The following is a 19,337-nucleotide window of genomic DNA, read 5'->3' as shown; positions in this document are numbered from 1 at the left end:
AATCTCAAGCCCCTTGGTAGCAAAATCTCACCTTTCTTGTGATTCACCAACATACCCAGTTTTTCTTTTGCTGCAACAAACATCTCTACACAATTACTAACTCATTTCCTCAAGAAATTACAACTAAAGTTAAAGTTCTACCTACCTTCCTTAGCTTTTTCTTCTTTCTCTTTTCTTTCTTTCTTCGTTTCTTTCTTTCTACCTCCTTTCTCTCTTTTCTTCTTTGTTTCCAAGCCGATCTTATCTCTTTTTTTTTCAAGGTGCGGTTTTTATCTCAGGGCAAAGATATTTCCCATTCCTTTGGTGTGGGTGGATTCTGCCAAATGCCCCACCACTCAAATTTTTTTCCTTTTCTTCTCTCATGGAAACTTGTCCAAGCTTTGGTTATTTTGGCAATTTCCTCATTCTTTACATGCAATTAAAATTGAAAGTTAAAAAGCTTTTAGACTTTCCACCACCACAAAACAAAATGGCTTCTACCCACCACCTTGCATTGCCATTCTATTTCCTAGACTTCCTTATTTCGTGCACTACATTTCGTTCATATTTTATTTAGTCATTTTTTGACCCATTCAAATCACATGCAATCCACCTTCTTCTTTCCTCATTTGACCACCAATGCACCAATCACAATGCATGCAAATAAATTTTAGTCTTATTCTTTCTTTTACTACACATGGTGGGGGTCCCATATGTCCCCCACTAACTTTTCCCTTTTGCACACCATAGTTTGCATGTAATAATAAATTTCACATGTATATTTCATATTCCACATAATCTAACCTTCCTTGGATAGTAAATTCCCATTTAACTCTAAATACTAAAATTTGCACATAAATCCACAAGCTTTTCTTTATTTATCGTATGACCCTCCAAACATCCATCCTTTACTATTTAGTCCTTCCACCATTTCTTAACTCTAATTTGCTTCTATTTCCTGCCTTTACATGTGTACAAACAAAATATAAAGTTTGCACTTCATCACGGTACCAATGTAATATTTAAATATATACTTACATGCACTAGCTTTATTTAATAAAGACAAACAGGCCCTATTAACATCATTTTTCTTCTAAATTCTTCCTTGCTTCTTCTCCCACACTTAGATTAGTCATATAATGACCAATTTCAATAATAAATAAAATAGAAATATTTTAATATTATTTTATTCATGAAAAATTATTTCATTTCAATATATTCTTTTCACCCATCCCTACTGTTTGGCACTTAAATTTACGTCAAATGACCCTTTGTCTTATCGACAAGGTCTTATTGACTTCTAAATGAGGGTACAAGGTGTTACAAGGTGTGAACTTAGTGTCTTAATGAGTTTCGCCAAAAGTATTAGTAGTTGAAATCATACTAGTTAAATGAAAAAAATATAAGACACAAAGTGGTAGGATTCACTTAAAGAATGTTAAAATTTAAAGAAGGCAAATGAAGAGACAAATAGCTTTTTTTATAAGATTAGAAGAAACATTATCGATCCATTCATTTACCTTAACTCTAAAACAAATCTACTGTAAAACCTTTCCATCACCTCGACCTATTCATGAAAGTATTCATCAGTCATGACAGCAAGGCATGGGTGTTATACCAGAAACCTAAGAAGGGAATCATCATTAGAGTCCAATCATAGTTTTAGAAAGAACTTCAATAGTCACAAATAAAGACAAAGGTTCTTGTATCTATATTCACACCTTCAAGTGATTCTTGGTCAATCAATTGATTTAGATTACCTAACCAATAGTTTTAGAAATAAATAGACCCTATTACGAGAATTTGGTCAAGGTTTTCTATTCAAATGCCGACACTACATTCATTGACAATGATAAAAAGCCATACTTTCAAAGTTGCATTCACTATATCAACCAAGGGTAGAGAATAGGTACTTCTCCATTAGAGATCAATCATGTCTTAGGAGTTCCCAACTTTGGAATAGACCCAAAAAGTTTATGCAATGAACTCAATGAACATGACTTAGAAAATGAGTTCTTAATCTTCCTTCCGCCAACAGCACTAAAACCATTTAGTGTAAATCATTTAAGCTTTCTGGATATTATCTTACATTTAATTTTCTGTTGGTTCTTAAGGCCAAGTACGAGAGAATACTCATTTGTACAATGTCAAGATTTATATTTCATGCATCACATCAAACACAACAGGCAGATCAATTTGGGTTATTTTATTATCAAAGACATGTTGGAAGTAATTATAGGAAATAATGAAAGATTAGTTCATGGAATGATAATGATCAAACTGATGGAGGCATTTAATGTTGACATTAGTGCAAACCTAATGATTATTTGTCAAAATCAAAAGACCATTTATGAAGCAAGAAAAGAGTTCTAATATCACTTAGTTAAAGGGAATGGTATCCAAAGGATATTACACTTGAACAAGTTTATGAACATAACGACACAAAAGCAAATGACAGCATGAATTTCACTTACACTAAAGATCCACCTTCCCAAAACACCATGAACTCCTTGATTGCAAAATGGACAACTACTTTGATAGTTAGATTAAAAAGTTCCATCATGAAATAGGAAAAGATAAAAAAGAAGATGAATCAACTTAAGAGAAAGTTTAACTTAGATAGTTGATCGTTAGTAAATCCATCAGAAAACAAATATCATTTTTTTGAAGCAAAATCTTTGTAACTATCAAAACATCAAAATTTTAATTTTAATGGATGACTTTGCAATTTCAGTCACATACATTCATCTACATATTTACTTGCTATGAATGCCTTCATGATCTTATTTTCAAATAATTGATTAATGATTATGTATAACCTATGCTACTAATGCTTTATCTCTCCATGAGTTTTTCTTCTTTTGTTCCTATACTCCATTTTCTTTTCCTTTTTGATAAAATAGGTTTAAATTTTGTTAAAAGGGGGAGAAATATAATGAGAAAATATATGCTTAAATTTTCATTCATTTCGACTGGATTTCAAAATAGGTTTTAAAATGTGCTTTCAAAATTAAATGCAAATCTTTTTAGAAAAGCACAAAGTTAATGGGAGCTTTACTTGAGAAAAGTACTTTGAAATATTGAATATATTTTCAAGGGGAGTTTTTCTTCAATGAGTGAATTTAACTTTTAATTTTATTATATCAAAAAGGGGGAAATTGCTAGCTTTATACATGTTTTGACAACACAATTGATTGAACTTTGTTCGTCCCAAAAAAGTGTGCTAGAGTGGGGGTGAATAGCACTTTGTGAATGCCATAAACTTGACTTCTAATTGAGGGCTAGTTAAAGGTTAATGATGAGAAGTTAAAGGCTAGATGAAAGAATGATTTAAAGAGGAATGAATGAAAAATAAAAGAAGGTAGACAATGCACAAAGATTTATAGTGGTTTGGTTTTTTTGACCTATATCCATTACCTTGATCTTCCAATCAAGGATTTTCAAATCAAATCACTACAATCAATGGAATTTTGAAGGTTACACCATACTTTTATAATGGTTTTTCACAGGCTCAGCCGTAACCTTTAACCATGGTTTTTTTTTAGATCCACCAAAACCCAAATTTAACGTTTCCTAGGCTAAGTTAAAACCTATACAACCAATCAAGCTAACCCAAGCTTGATTAATCACCGTAGAGTGACTTGCACACTATAAGTAAGGAGTATAGATATGAAAAGGTACCTATGATCACTAACCTGATCTGAATGGTACAAGATGAAGTGCCAAACTTTATTACAAAGATTAGAGTGAAAAGCAAGAAGAGTTGAGAGAATTTTTGCTATTTTTAAGCTCTTTTAAATCTTGCAAGCATCTAATCTTTTTCTCAACCATTGGGGGTGTCTTTTATACTTGAAAATTCAACTCTGATGGATGTTGACAGCTTCGAACCGTTCGAAACAGTTTAAAGTCAATTTTAGCTATTAGTCTGTCTTCAATCATTCAAATTCAAATTTTCAAGCAAAGTACTCTTAGTTGACTAACCATACTTCTTAGTCAATTAAGTCTTCTCTGTCTTGTAATTGAAGTATATGACAGTGAGTTCTTAGTTGACTAATTATGCTTCTTAGTTGATTAAGTTCTCTTTGTCTTATAATTGAAGCCTCTGATAACTCTATTATATAGAGTTATTTTGACTCATTTTGGGAGTTTAAGTAGCTTAGATCTTTGAGATTTTAGGTTCGAATTTTAGCATTTTAGGTGTTTTTTAGTTTAAGTTTGATTACTTGTTAAGTGATTAATTTAAGTTATTTTAGTTAAATTTAAGTTATTTTATTTTAAATTCTTTAAGAGTAGTTATTGCTAATTTCTCTTATGGCTTTTGTAGGAAATTGATGAAAAAGACTCATTTGATGAAAATCAGTGCAAGTATGGTGATAGCTTCATTCGTATATGTTTCAGTATTTTGACCATATCTCTTTCTAAAAAACTCCAAATGAGGTGATTCTTAGACCAATCAAATTATAAAGAAGGGATACAATGTTTATGTTCACCAATTTGCCCAGTTCTGATTGAATCATGGTCAAAATATTTGTCAAAATGGACCCACTGCAGCAGTATGTAAAGACTGAACATGATGCTGTATTTGGAGAAAATCTTTCATCCAGAAGTCCAATTGATGTGATTTTCAATTCATTGGAAAGTTAAGAGACAGGGATAAAACTTTTATGTTTACTACTTTGCCCAGTTCCTAACATATCAGAGTGAAACTCACGTTTGAAGTTGATAGACTGCCACAGCGCTGGGAGAACAAGGCTGCAGCGTTGATGAAAGGAAGCACACATACAAAATTCTAGAGAGCTCAGCGCTGCAGCGCTGGAGAGGTAGCGCCACGGCGCTGCGCGACTTTCCTAAAAATAAGGGAAGTTAACGGGATTTCAAAAATTAGGTTATTGGGAGCCTTTTACAGAGATTTTGGAGGGGAGGCAGCAAGCAACTATTCTGGAGATTTGGAGCCAAGAACAAAGCAAGGAAACGAGAATTGGAGAGAGAATCAAGATCACAAATCTCTAACTATTAGTTTTCTCTCTTACCTTTGTTTTTCTTTTATTTCTTTGACTTGGATTCATGGCTAAATTTCTTTGGATATTGTTTTTATTAGATACTATGAACTAAATTATTTTTCTAGTTGCAATTGAACTCACATGTAATCTTAATTTTTAATCTCTTTCTTACTTATTTTCAATGGGATTTGAATTGTTTATTCCAATTTGTTCTTAATGCTTTTAATTGCTTGGCCACCAATTAAATTTAGCTAGAAACCTAAACAAACTTGGGAAAGGGAGTTTAGTCTAAACTAAAATTGGGATAGCATATGATCATATTAATTGATTTGCCTATAGGATAGGATATACCTATAGGCCATATGTAGCCAAATTAGAGCCTGAACTGAATGAGTCTATTTTAATTTCAATTCAAATAGGGATATAGTGTTTTAGTTAAAATAGATATTTTTATAAGATGAGTCGAGAGACCCTTATAAATAATTTAGGATTCTAGGTTAGCAATTCAACCCATTGAAATAAGTTAAGAAAGAGAGGTAAGATTTAGATGAAGTGTGAGGGATATTGTAATCTTAGGTTTGTTTGATTTGTTGTTTGCCCAATTATCTTATTTCTTTAATTTGTAATCAAATTAGTTTTAGTTGCATAATTTTTAGTTCAATTAGAATTAAGATTTTAATTGTTTGAATAAAACTAAATTGTTTAATTTTAGTACTTAGTAAAATTTTAGATCAATTCCCTGTGGGATCGATACTCTGCTTGCTAATATACTATCTATTCGATACGTATACTTGCATAGTAGAATTTTAACTGACAAGCCTCTACTAGTGAGCTCTTAGTTGACCAACCATACTTCTTAGCCAAGTCTTTTCTATCTCACAATCTATTTTACTTTCTTAATCAGTTGAGTAAAGCTTTAATTGACTAAGAGCTTACTATCTCTAAATCGGCCAACTTTAGTTTTGAATTTTAGCTGACTAACTCCCTTAATTATCTGACTAAGAAGCTTCTGTTTTGTGGCTTATTTGTAACTCCTTATTCTAATAAGTTTTGATTTGCTTTCCAGTGATTAATTTGTTATTGACATACATTTTTATCTTGTGCACTCAAGTAGTAAAGTTAGACATTAATGAGTAGGAATGTTTTATTATCATAAAAAACTTATGGAGTCAACAAACTTAATGAGCTTTGAAAGTAAAAGATATTTTTGAGCATGAAGAAAAATCTTAAAGGATTGTTAAAGTTGAACTTAACAGAAAAATATATTGAAATACTTTAATTGTTTGAACATATTTTTAATATGGATGATCATGCTCCTAATTTTCCAAAAGTTTCTTGTTTTCAAAATTAAATGTGCCAACCTAAGGATTTAGTTTTAACATGATGTTTGAATGAAAAGTAAGCACAATATATTTCTTTAATTACAAGAAGAATTGATTCTGGAGATGAAAAAGTTAATTCTTGAGCAAAAATCAATAGCGAAAAATCGATTATGAGAGAAGAAGAAGTCACTTCTTAGAAGACAAAAGCTTTAGGAATTGTGAAGAATTGACACTTCAAAGATAAAGAATCAATTCTAGAGAGACAAAATGCAAATGGAAGAAAGTAAAGAAGAAAGAATCAATTGTGCAAAGAGAAACAGTCAATTCTTGAAACACCACAAGTACAACTTAGAAACTTGGTGACCAAGAAAAACATGGGACAATTGGACAAAAGTGGATTGGCAAAATTCAAACTTGCATTTAAATTTTGGCACCAGTCTATAGCGAAGAACCAACACCTTAAGGTAAAAGAACTTATTCCCCAAAATTACAAAAATGTCACCTTGACACCCCAATTGTAGAACAACTAACACCTTGAAATAGAAAAATTGATTCTTTAGAGATAGAAAGCTTCAAACTTTACGAATAATAAAAAATTCAACTATAAAGAATCGATTCTGCAGATATGACAAATTTGTGTAAACTGGTTTGAATGAACAGGAAATTATTCAAAACTTATTACAATAGATAGAAAAGCTCAAAGCCTATAAATGTCCATCTTAATGATGTTAAAAAAATATGAATTTTGAAAGATTTTTAAATTATCCTTGAAAAGGAAAAGAGCGAACAAATAAGAGCAATAGCTAAGAGCAGAAAAGTTCCTACCTTTGAACTAGCAAAGATCCTAAAGTTTGTATCTTTACCCTTTAGTTGATCTTTCTTGAACTTAGACCTTCATTGATGATTTTTATCTCTATCAAGGCTCACACGTTTTTGAACTTAAACTTCCTTATCCACCATGTTAATTTTTTGCTCATAATAAATATGAATATTGTTTGAATGTCATGTGAATTCTTATGTTTAGCATTATTGTAGGATGAAAGTTCCACCATTGAGCACTTTATCACTTATATCGAGTCACTGTGAGCACTTAAAGAACAATTACATGAATGCAAATTTTTAGACTATATTTGGAGTTTTAGAATATGTTTAATCCTTTCTTGAGGCAAAATCCTAGGTCACACTTAGCTAGGGAAATAACTTAAGCCACCTTTGGATTGATTGAGCCTTTGGAGCTAACCCAATTAAATTTTATCTCTAGTATACCCCCTTAAGCAAAAAAATTTTCCCTTTTTCCTTGGTCAGCCATAAATAAGTTAGCCTAGCTTTTAAATGATTTTCCAATTCTACAACCCTCACTCCTAAACCTATACATTGTTTTAGGAAATATATGTTGAATTATTTGATGAAAAGATGGGAAAAATGAAATGGAGAAATTCGAAATTCAATGGAAAGCATTCATTCCATTATCACTGAAAGAAACAAGTTTAAAGGTGTTGATTTGAGAATAAAAAATAAAAAAACAAATGCTTGATCAATGAAAAGTGAAGGAAAAGAAAAAGGAATACTTAGTGAAGAGAAGCAAGGCTATATAGGTCCTAGAATAATTATATACTTAAAGTGATTTAAGCTATATTATATCTTATATCCTCCATTTACCCTAGCTATATATTACTAGCCAAATAAAATCCTAAGGATCCATAGTTAAATGTTAGCCTACATTAGTGCAAAGATAGGTGAAAAGCAAACTTATGAAATTTTAAGCTAGTTTGATGTTTGTATGAGCATTAACTTATCTAAAGTGCATGATATCCATTATAAGAGATTTTACACGCACACGGAAAATTCATTTGAAATATGAGCTTGGAATAGAATAAAATGTAAACATAATCAATATTTATGTTTTGCTTTGAGTTGGGAAAACAAGACAAGTTTTGAGAAAATTAAAGGTGATCAATGAATTGGTGCAATCTCCTAGTTTGAAATTTTTAACTATACTATCTCATTTTTATTTTTAATTTTTCTCGAGGACTAGGAAAATATTAAGTTTGGGGGTGTGATTACTCTATTATATAGAGCAATGTAGCCACATTTTGGATGTTAAAATAGCTAAGTCCTTGTTTTTTAAGTCGATTTTAGATAGTATTTATGTTTTTAGTTAATTAGTTTAAAGCACCTTTACTTATTTCAATTCAAGTAATTCTAGTTCATTTCAAGTTGAAAGCTTAATTTAAGCCAATACTAATTTAGTCCTTGTCTTTGTAGGTTTTCAAATGCGTAAAGTTAAATGGTGATGAACTATGCAATGGAGACTAAGCGCAAACTTTCACTACACATATTATGGTAATTCTCGCATAACTCAAGCTACAGAGATTCAATCAACGTGATTCTTGCACCATTCAAAAGCTCAGAGGCACACTTAGAACTTTCTTGTTTACCATTTTTCATAGATTGGCTTCACGTTAGGAGACAACCATGCTACAAGATGAGGTACTATAGTAGTTTCTGCTCCAAGCCAGCACAAGGAAGTAACGTCGTAGTCTCGAAAGAGGGCGCTGCGCCAAATGGAGCAACATTGCTCCCATTCAAATTCTTGAGAATCCCGCACTACAGCAGCCATGGAGGAGGGCCACGACTCTAGTGGGAAGTTAGTAAAAAAAAAGAAGTGGAGAGAGCCATGGAGCTCAAGGAAGAAGTCATTAGCGTTCTGACGTGTTTTACTGAAACATAGCCATTCGAGGGTTTTTTTTTTAAGGACTTTTGGTGGCTATAAATATGTGATTTTCAGCATTCCAGAGAGAAAGAAAAAGGTTCTACAGAGGAAATGAGAAAAAGACAAAGACGATTAAAAATCAAGAATTGATAGTAGCCATGTTTGTTATTGTAGTTTTTCATTTCTCTCTTATTCTTTTGCTGTAGAAATGATTTATTCTCTTGAAATTGTGATGTTTTCTGAAGAAATGATGATGAATGTCAATTAAAATTCTCCTACACAAGTATACATATTGAATAGATAGTATATAAGCAAGCAGAGTATCGATCCCACAAAGAATTGATATAAAATTTTATTAAGTACCAAATTTAGAACAATTTAATCTTATCCAAACAATCAAATTCAAGTGACTAAATTAATTAACTAAAAATAATAAACCAAAATTTAAACTAAAAAGAAAAATCAAAATAATAATAACTCGAGCAATTATCAAACCAAACAAGCCTAGGATTTCAATATCCCTCACACTTCATCTAAATCTTACCTCTCTTCCTTAACTTATTTCAATGAGTTGAATTGTTAACCTAGAGTCTTAAATTATTTATAAAAGTCTCTCGACTCATCTTATAAAAATATCTATTTTAATTAAAACACTACATCCTTATGTGAATTGAAATTAAAACAGATTTATTAAGTTTAGGCTTTAATTTGGCTACATATAGCTTATAGGTATATCCCTATCCTATACGCAAAATCAATTAATATGATCATATGCTATCCCATTCTTAGTCTACACTAAACTCCCTTTCCCAAGTTTGTTTAGGTTCCTAAATCAATTTAATTGGTGGCCAAGCAATTAAAAGCATTAAGAACAAATTTAAATAAACAATTTAATTCCCATTAATGATAAGTAAGAAAGTGATTAAAAGTTTAGACTACATGTGAGTTCAATAGCAATCTTAAAAAAGGAAAATTAGCTACTCATGATTGCAAAGATAAATTACATTATATAAATTACAACCATTGAGAGTAACAAGAAAAATAAAAGCTAAGGAAGAAAACAAAACAAATATTTGCAGCTGCGCTGTCTAAGTTTCAACTTCAACTTCTAACTTCTTGAATCTCCAAACGTTGTCTAACCTCTAGTCTCTTAAAAAAATTCTATTTATACTAACAAACATAACCTATAGTTCTCTAAGTTGACCTATGATTTAATTGGGTTTAAAAGTGTAATGAGATGCCCATAAATCAATTGTCAGTCTTTAAAATTTCCAATCCCGCCACATTACATCCAGCCATTTTCTGACAAGATTCTCTCAATCTTTAATACAGAACTGGGTAAAGTGCTCTTCATAAAAGTTGTAGCTCTATCTCTTATCTTTCTAATGGTCTAAAAATCTCATCATTTGGAGACATGTATAGTGAGTTATGGAAAAAATAATGAAGCATATGCAAGCAGACATTTAGGTCTTTCAACACCTTACTGTCCAAAATTAAACCCAAAATATAAAAAAATAATAAATAATAACCAAATTAAAAGAAATAACATAAAATTAAAATAACTCACTTAAAAATAAACTATTTATTAAAACAACTAAAAATAACTAAAGTATAATTGAAATTTGATGACTTAGCTAACATTTAATAACAAGATTAGACTAAAATAATTCTATAAAATAGAATTATCACACCCCAAACTTAAGATTTTGCTAGTCCTTGAGCAAAAGAAAATCACAAAAAGAAAACTGAACATAAAAATCCTTGAACAGGAGATAGACATACCAAATCATGATTTTTCAATTTTTTTCCTTAAAAATTAACTCAAATTCCAGCTTAAAGTAGCATATAGTTAATCTTTAAAGTCATGCATCAATTCAAGTGAAAACTTATTTTTCAAATGGACTTCCTATATGTGTATGTGAATGCTCTCTTAAAAAGAATATCATGTAATTCAAATTAATTTATGCCAAATCTAAGCATAGATTAGTGCTAGGACTCCATAAGTTTGCTTTTCATTCCTCTCTCCACTAATGTAGATTAACACTTATTCAAGGATCAATAGATCTTTATCAAGCATGTAATGTAAGGCTGAGGTTTAAGTATGGCAAAGGATATATTTAGGTTCAAATTCACCCTAAGCACATAATCAATCTAGGACTTATAAAGAGCTAAAAAAACAAATCTTATAGCACCTCCATCTTGAAGTTTACCTTCCTTATTACAACACACTTATTTCTCTTTTTTTGTTTTTTTTTTTTGTTCAAGCCTCAAACTTTTTTTCACAATTATAAACAAGGGTAATTTTCCTAACAACCATCATTGTTTTTTTCTTTCACCCTTCTCCCTCAATTTATCCTTAAGCTCAAATCATTCCCTAGAAAGATCACCATACTTAAAAGGTGAAAGATTCAAATTGTTGGATTTAAATACATAGGTCAAGGCTAATACAATTGTGTAATTACAAAGAAAAGGCAAATTAAGCTCGAAAAGGGTGACTAAGGATAAATATAACAAGGTAAGCTCAAAATGGCTCAAATGATCCAAAGATGGCTTAAATCACTTCCTATTCTAAGTGTTATGTAAGATTTCGCCTCAAGAGAAAATCAAACAAATTCATCAATATAATCTCATTGCAATCCCGACAATCCAGCACGTGATGGTCGCAACTCTCATCTGTTGGAATCTGAAGCAATATGTTTTGCGTTTTAGCATTGCAGTGCTCACACATTCTGTGTTGGCCCTCTTTTTAGTGTCATGGCTTTCCGTTTAAGGGTTGCAATGCTTGAACATTTTGTTTTAGCTAGCGTATGGCCTCATTTTAGGGTCGTGGCTCTCAATTTGAAGGTCGTGTCCTTAACTTTTAAAAAAAAATTGAATTTTTTTTAAAACCAATTACTTGCAAAAGAAAACATAAAAAAAGTTAGATCAAAAGAAACAAATCAAAAAGTTAAATAAAATAAAGGCAAAAATAAGTAAGGTCGAGGAGTTTGGGTTGCCTCCCAAGAAACGCTTCATTTATACTCTTCGGTTGGACTGACTTTGACTCTAGGCCATGTCAAGCAAGTGTATTGAGGACTTTTGATAATTAATTTTGCTTCCTTAATAATGCTTCAATCTTTATCCATTGACTTTAAATTTTCAACCATCTATTCCCCTAATTTTGATTACTCCATGTAAAAATACCTCATTGACAATGAAAGGACTAGACCACCTTGATTTGAGCATTCTTGAAAATAATTTCAAGCAAGAATTATAGAGCAACACTAATTGTCCTAGCTCAAAGCTTCGTTCCACTATCTTCTTATCATGTCATTGCTTTGTTTTCTCTTTATAGAGTTTGGCATTCTCATAAGCTTGAAAGCAAAATTCATCAAGTTCATTTAATTTCAACAACCTTTGCTGTCCTGCTACTTGTAAATCAAAATTTAACTTCTTCACTAACCAATAAGCATTATGCTCAAGTTCCATCGGTAAGTGACAAGCCTTGCCAAAAACCAAGTTATATGGAGACATGCCAATTGGGGTCTTATAAGTAGTCCTATATGCTCACAGTGCATCATTCAATCTTCTAACCCAATCGTTTCTTATTGGACACACTGTTTTCTCCAAAATCCTCTTGATTTCTCTATTTGACACTTCTACTTAACCACTAGTTTGAGGATGGTATGCAATTTCAACCTTGTGTTTAACTCCATATTTTGCAAGAAATGCATCAAAATATTTGTTACAAAAGTGACTTCCCTCATCGCTAATAATTGCCCTGGAGTGCCAAAACGAGTGAAAATATTCTTCTTAATGAAATTCATCTTTGAATCATTATGAGGAAAGGCTGCCATTTCAACCCATTTGGAGACATAATCTATGGCAAACAAGATGTATTTGTTGTTGTATGAAGTATGAATGGACCAATGAAGTTAATACCACATACATCAAAAATTTCTATCTCAAGGATGTTGTTGAGAGGCAACTCATGTCGCCTTGAGATATTACCTACTCTTTGGCACCTATCACAATGCAAAACAAAATTGAGCATCCTAAATAATGTAGGCCAATACAAACCTGATTGGAGAACTTTAACAGCAATCTTTGTTCATCCAAAGTGTCCATCATAATCCAAGGAATGGCAATGGTGAAGCACACTTTGAATTTCCTCTTCTAGGACACATTTTCTAAAGCTTTGGTCTTTACACTGCTTAAATAAGTTAGGCTCATCCCAAAAACAAAATTTAACATCATGCAAAAATTTCTTTTTCTAATGAAAATTTAAATCAAGGGGAATAATATTGCTTACTTGATAATTCAAGAAATCAGCATACCAAGGAAGTGATTTCTTACCAACTTGAAGGATTTGTTCATCAGGAAAAATCTCCTTGATTAAGGTCGAATCCTTACCTTAAGCTTCAATCTTCAATCTTGAGAGGTGGTCTGCCACTTGATTTTCTATTCCTTTTTTGTCATGAATCTCTACATCAAACTCTTGTAGCAAGAGAATCCACTTATCAATCTTGGTTTAGAAATCATTTGATAGCTGAATGGTCAGTGTACACTATCACTTTTGTCTTCACGAGATAAAAGAAAATTTTGTCAAATGCAAAAACTACAGCTAAAAGCTCATTTTCTGTTATGGTATAATTTTTTTTAGGCCTCATTCAAAGTCTTGCTAGCATAATAGATGGAATGAAAGATTTTATCCTTCCTTTGTCACAAAACAGCTCCAATCGCATAATCACTCGCATCACACATTAGTTCAAAAAGGAGAGTCCAATCGAGACTAATTATGATAGGTGTAGATATTAATCTTTTCTTCAATTCATCAAAAGCAATAAGACATTCATTATCAAACTTAAATGGCCCATCTTTTTCTAATAGATTGCAAAGTGGTTTAGAAATTTTGAAAAGTCTTTAATAAATCTTCTATAAAAACCAGCATTACCAAAAAAAACTTCTAATACCTTTGACATTTATTAGAGGTTGTAATTTCTCAATTGCTTCAATTTTTGTTTTATCTACCTCAATGCTACTACTAGAGGTCTTATGCCCAAGGACAATAGCTTCTCGCACCATGAAGTGACATTTCTCCCAGTTAAGCACCAAATTTGTTTCTTCAAATCTCTTGAATTCACTAGCAAGATTTAAAAGACAATCATTAAAATTATTTCCAAAGATAGAAAAGTCATCCATAAATACCTCCAAACATTTCTCCACCATGCTTGTAAATATAGCGATCATGTATCTTTGAAAGGTGGCAAGTGCATTATGTAATCCAAATGGCATTCTTCTAAAAGCAAAAGTGCCATAAATGCATGTAAAAGTAGTCTTTTCTTGATCTTCAGGGGTAATAGCAATTTGGTTATAACCAGAATAACCATCTAGAAAAGAATATTATTCCTTACCAGCTAGACGATCCAATACTTGATCAATGAATGGGAGAGGGAAGTGATCCTTCCTTGTAGCTTTGTTGAGCTTGCAATAGTCCATGCACACTCTCCATCCAGTCACAGTTCTTATCGGAATGAGCTCATTATTGTCATTGGCAACCACAGTCATTCCCCCTTTCTTAGGAACACATTGAACTGGACTTACCCATGAGCTATCAGAAATAGGATAAATTATTCCAACATCTAACCACTTGATGATTTCTTTCTTGACCACTTCTTTCATGATAGGGTTCAATCTTCTTTGTTGTTCAATTGTAGCTTTGTGATTTTCCTTAAGGAGAAATTTGTGCATGCAAAAAGAAGGGCTCATTCCTTTAATATCAACTATGGTCCACCCTATTGCTTTCTTGAATTCTCTAAGTGTCCTCAATAACTTCTCCTCTTGCATGTTAGTAAGAGAAGCAAAAATAATAACTAGAAAAGTAAAAGATTTTCCAAAAAAAGCATACTTCAAGTGTGTAGGCAAAGGTTTGAGTTCCAAAGCAGGTGGTTCCTCAATGGAAGGCTTAGAAGCTAGCATCAAAGAAGCTGAAATATCTGAAGACTCAAATTGATTATTAGTTCTAAGACTAGAGTGCACATTTAACAAATTTGAATATTCAATAAGTTCATCATCATCCCGTCAAAATTAACATATAACCAGTCTTCAAATGTCATGGGCAATTTTAAAGCTTTGAAAATATTAAATGTTACTTATTGGTTTTGAACTCTTAAAGTGACTCACCTTTTCCAACATCAATCAAGGCTCTAACAGTTGCTAAGAATGGCCTCCCAAGGATGATTGGAATTTGCCTATCTTCTTCCATGTCAAGAATTATAAAATCAACTAGAAAAATAAATTTATCTGCCTTGACAAGAGCATCTTCAATAATTCCCCTTAGGTACACATTAAAACGATCAACCAGTTGCAAAGTAACAGAAGTGGGTTTGCATTCCCCCAAACCAAGTTTCTCAAAAATTAACAAAGGCATTACATTGATACTTGCACCTAAATCACTTAAAGCTTTTGCAAAATATAAATTACGAATAGTCTAAGGGATTATGAAACCACCTGGATCTTTGAGTTTTGGTGGCAATTTATTTTGGAGAATTGCACTACATTCTTCTGTAAGAGAGACAGTTTCAAACTCACCTAACTTTCTCTTTTTTGGAAAGGATGTCCTTCAAGAACTTGACATAACTAGGCCTTTGTTCCAAAGCTTCAGTAAAAAGAGTATTTATGTGTTATTTCTTAAAGACATTGATAAACTTCTGAAATTGCTATTCAAGCTTTTGCTTTTGGAGCCTTTGGGACAAACATGGTGGAGGATGATGACTTGAGAAGTTCCTAGATTTTCAACCTTTTCATCGTCCTTCTGTTCAACTACAATTTCTTTCTCACACATCCTTTCTTTATCAACATGTTCATTCTAAGTTTCAATTGTTTTTTCATTCACCCCCTCAATTTCTTTTCCACTCTTTAAAGTGATTGCTTGGCATTATTCCTTACCTTTAAGATTGATTTGTGTGTCACTGGGTAAGGAACCTTGAGGTTAATTGTTGATGGAATTTGCAAGCTATCCTACTTGGGTCTCAAGATTTCTCATTGAGGCTCGTTGACTTTAAATATAGCATTAGTCTTTGACATATATTGCAAGAGAAGTTCTTCCACTTGGGACTTTTTTTCAAAAATTAGTGGTCTAACTTCTTGTTGAAAATGAGGAGGCAAATGGGTTTTGATTAAAAGGCCCTACATTGTTGTTCCATAAAAAGTTGGGGTGGTTTCTCTAACCAGGATTATAAGTATTGGAATATGGGTTATTCTGTTACCTATTAAAGTTCCCCATAAATTGGACTAATTTAGAATTGTATGAACATTGATCATTCGAATAGATATCTTTACACATCTCATAGACTACAAATGAATTTTGAACTACATGAACTCCTGGTGTTTCAAACTTCTTAGACAGTGCAGCCACTTAAATAGTTAAGGTGCTAAGTGCATCAATTTCATAAACTCCAATAACTTTTCTTGGACTAGACCTTTCTAAAAGTCATTGATAATTATTTGAGTCCATCTCTTCCAATAGATTGTAAGCATCTGTAGCATTCTTACTCATTAATGCCCCATTAGTAGTAGCACCAATTGTCGTTTTTATTGACCCAACCAGCACATTGTAGAATGTTTAAACTTGCAACTAATCAGGAATCCCATGATGTGGACATCTTCTCAGTAGTTCTTTAAATATTTCCCAAGCTTTATATAAGGATTCAACATCAAATTGTGTGAATGAGGTAATATTGCTCCTCATCTTTGTAATCTTTGTAAGTGGAAAAAACTTTGCTAGAAACTTTTGAGCCAAGTCCTCCTATATAGTAATAAACCCATTGGGCAATGAATTAAGCAAATTCTTTACCTTATCTCTTAGAGAAAATGGAAACAGTCTTAATCTAATAGCATCATCAATTACTCCATTGTATTTAAAGGTATCACAAACCTCTAAGAAATTCACTAAATGAGAATCAGGATCATCAGTTGGTAACCCACCAAACTAGACTAAAGACTAAATCATCTGAATGTAACTTGGTTTAATTTCAAAATTATTTGAATTGATGGAAAGTCTCGTAATGTTTTGGTGCAAGCTTTGCAAAAGAGGAATAGTATAATCCCGTTGTGCTCTATTTGCTTCGGGAACTAGATTAATGGCACTATTGCCAATGTTATTGTTATCCTCAGCCATTTTCTAATTTACAATTGCAACTTGCAAATTCGCCTGTCGACATCTTGTGAAAGTTCTTTCTATCTCAGGATCAAAAGGAACAAGATTCAAGTTGTTTCTTCTTTGCATACAATGAACAAAGATATTTGCATGTAAACAAAATATAATATTAACATAAGAAAATAAAATTTGAAGATTAAATTGCTTGGTATTAATATTCGTAAAAATTCTACAAACAATTCCCCGACAACGGCACCAAAAACTTGTTAATTACAATTTTACTACACAAATATACATGTCAAATAGATAGTATATAAGCAAGTAGAGTATCAATCCCACAGAGAATTGATCTAAAATTTTACTAACTACTAAAATTAGAACAATTTAATCTTATCCAAATAATCAAATTCAAGTAACTAAATTAATTAACAAAAAATAATCAACCAAAATTTAAACAACAAAGAAAAATCAAAATAATAATAACTCGAGTAAATATCAAATCAAATAAGTTAAGTATTACAATATCCCTCACACTTCATCTAAATCTTACCTCTCTTCCTTTACTTATTTCAATAGGTTGAATTAATAACCTAGAGTCTTAAATTATTTAGAAGGGTCTCTCGACTTATCTTATAAAAATATCTATTTTAACCAAAACACTATATCCCTATGTGAATTCAAATTAAAGTAGATTCATTAAGTTCAGGCTCTAATCTGGCTACATATGGCATATAGGTATATCCCTATCCTATATGCAAATCAATTAATATGATCATATGTTATCTCAATTTTATTCTACAATAAACTCCCTTTCCCAAGTTTGTTTAGGTTTTTAAATTAATTTAATTGGTGGCCAAGTAATTAAAAGCATTAAGAACAAATTGGAATAAATAATTCAAATCTCATTAAAGATAAGTAAAAAAGAGATTGAAAATTTAGATTATATGTGAGTTCAATTAAAAATTTAGATTATATGTGAGTTCAATTGCAATCCTAGAAAAAGAACTCATGATTGCAAAGATAAATAACATTATATAAATTTCAACCATTGAGAATAACAAGAAAAGTAAAAGCTAAGGAAGAAAACAAAACAAATATTTGCAGCTTTGCTCTCCAAGTTTCAACCTCAACTTCTAGCTTTTTGAATTTCCGAAAGTTGTCTAACCTCTTGTCTCTTAAAAAATATTCTATTTATACAAAAAAATTGAACCTATAGTTCCCTAAGTTGACCTATGATTTAACTGGGCTTAAAAGTGTAACGAAAGGCCCATAAATCAATTGTCAGTCTGTAAACTTTTCATTCCCACCACATTACGTCTAGCCATTGTTCAATGTGATTTTCTCTATCTTTGAGACAAAACTAGGTTAAGTATTCTACATGAAAGTTGTAGCTCTGTCTCTCACGTTCCAATGGTCCAAGAATCGCATCATTTGGAGCTCTGTAGCACGAGTTATGGCCAAAATACTAAAGCATATGCAAGTAGACTTTCAAGCCTTTCAACACTTTACTTTCCAAAATTAAACTCAATTCCTTTAGTTCCTACAAAAATATAAAAAACTAATAAATAATAACAAAATTAAAAAAAATAACATAAAATTAAAATAACTCACTTAAAAATAAACTAATTATAAAAACAACTAAAAATATATAAATTATAATTGAAATTTGAGGACTTAGCTAATATTTAATAACAAAATTGGACTAAAATAATTCTATAAAATAGAATTATCAATGAACTAAATCTTTTTCTCGGATTATGGTTTATTTCAATATGTAGTTTGAATATACGATTTTTTTTTTTTTTGCTTAGTATTAATGGATATTGTATGGTTTATTCAAATCTATGTTTAACGCTTTTCACTACCTAATCACCAATTAAAATGATTAGGTTCTCTAAATGCAACATGATGAAAGGAGTTTATATTAGACCATTAATTTGAATAGCTTATGTTTGATTCACTTAGAGGTTAGGTGAGAGATTCATATTTAGGATAGATATATACCTAAATATCATAGGCAACCAATATAGAACGAAAACTTAATGAGTTGTTCTTAACTAATTTGCATAAACATATGGAATTAATTTTCAAGAGTATGTGTGCAACAAAATCGACAGAAACTCGTACACAAAATCAAATTTTAGGCTAGCCATTCACCCCATTAATCTAAGTTTAAAGGAAAAGAT

At 31.5% G+C, this 19,337-nt stretch overlaps 1 non-coding gene and 1 pseudogene across 1 annotated transcript; one reads left to right on the top strand and one right to left on the bottom strand.

The window, feature by feature from the left end:
• Nucleotides 1-12,560: 12,560 nt before the first annotated feature.
• On the bottom strand, nt 12,561-15,837 carry LOC149527678 (uncharacterized; annotated as a pseudogene).
• Nucleotides 15,838-16,639: 802 nt separating this feature from the next.
• Nucleotides 16,640-16,746, top strand: LOC149527677 (small nucleolar RNA R71). The gene has a single exon (XR_016350806.1). It is a non-coding gene; the product is annotated as a small nucleolar RNA R71 (small nucleolar RNA).
• Nucleotides 16,747-19,337: the final 2,591 nt, after the last annotated feature.

The sequence above is a fragment of the Theobroma umbraticum genome, unplaced genomic scaffold, assembly GCF_002168275.2.
Source record: "Theobroma umbraticum cultivar Fairchild unplaced genomic scaffold, ASM216827v3 scaffold_44.0, whole genome shotgun sequence".
Lineage (NCBI taxonomy): Eukaryota > Viridiplantae > Streptophyta > Magnoliopsida > Malvales > Malvaceae > Theobroma > Theobroma umbraticum.
Note: the sequence above shows the minus strand (reverse complement) of the source record. Positions and strands in the feature narration are given on the sequence as shown.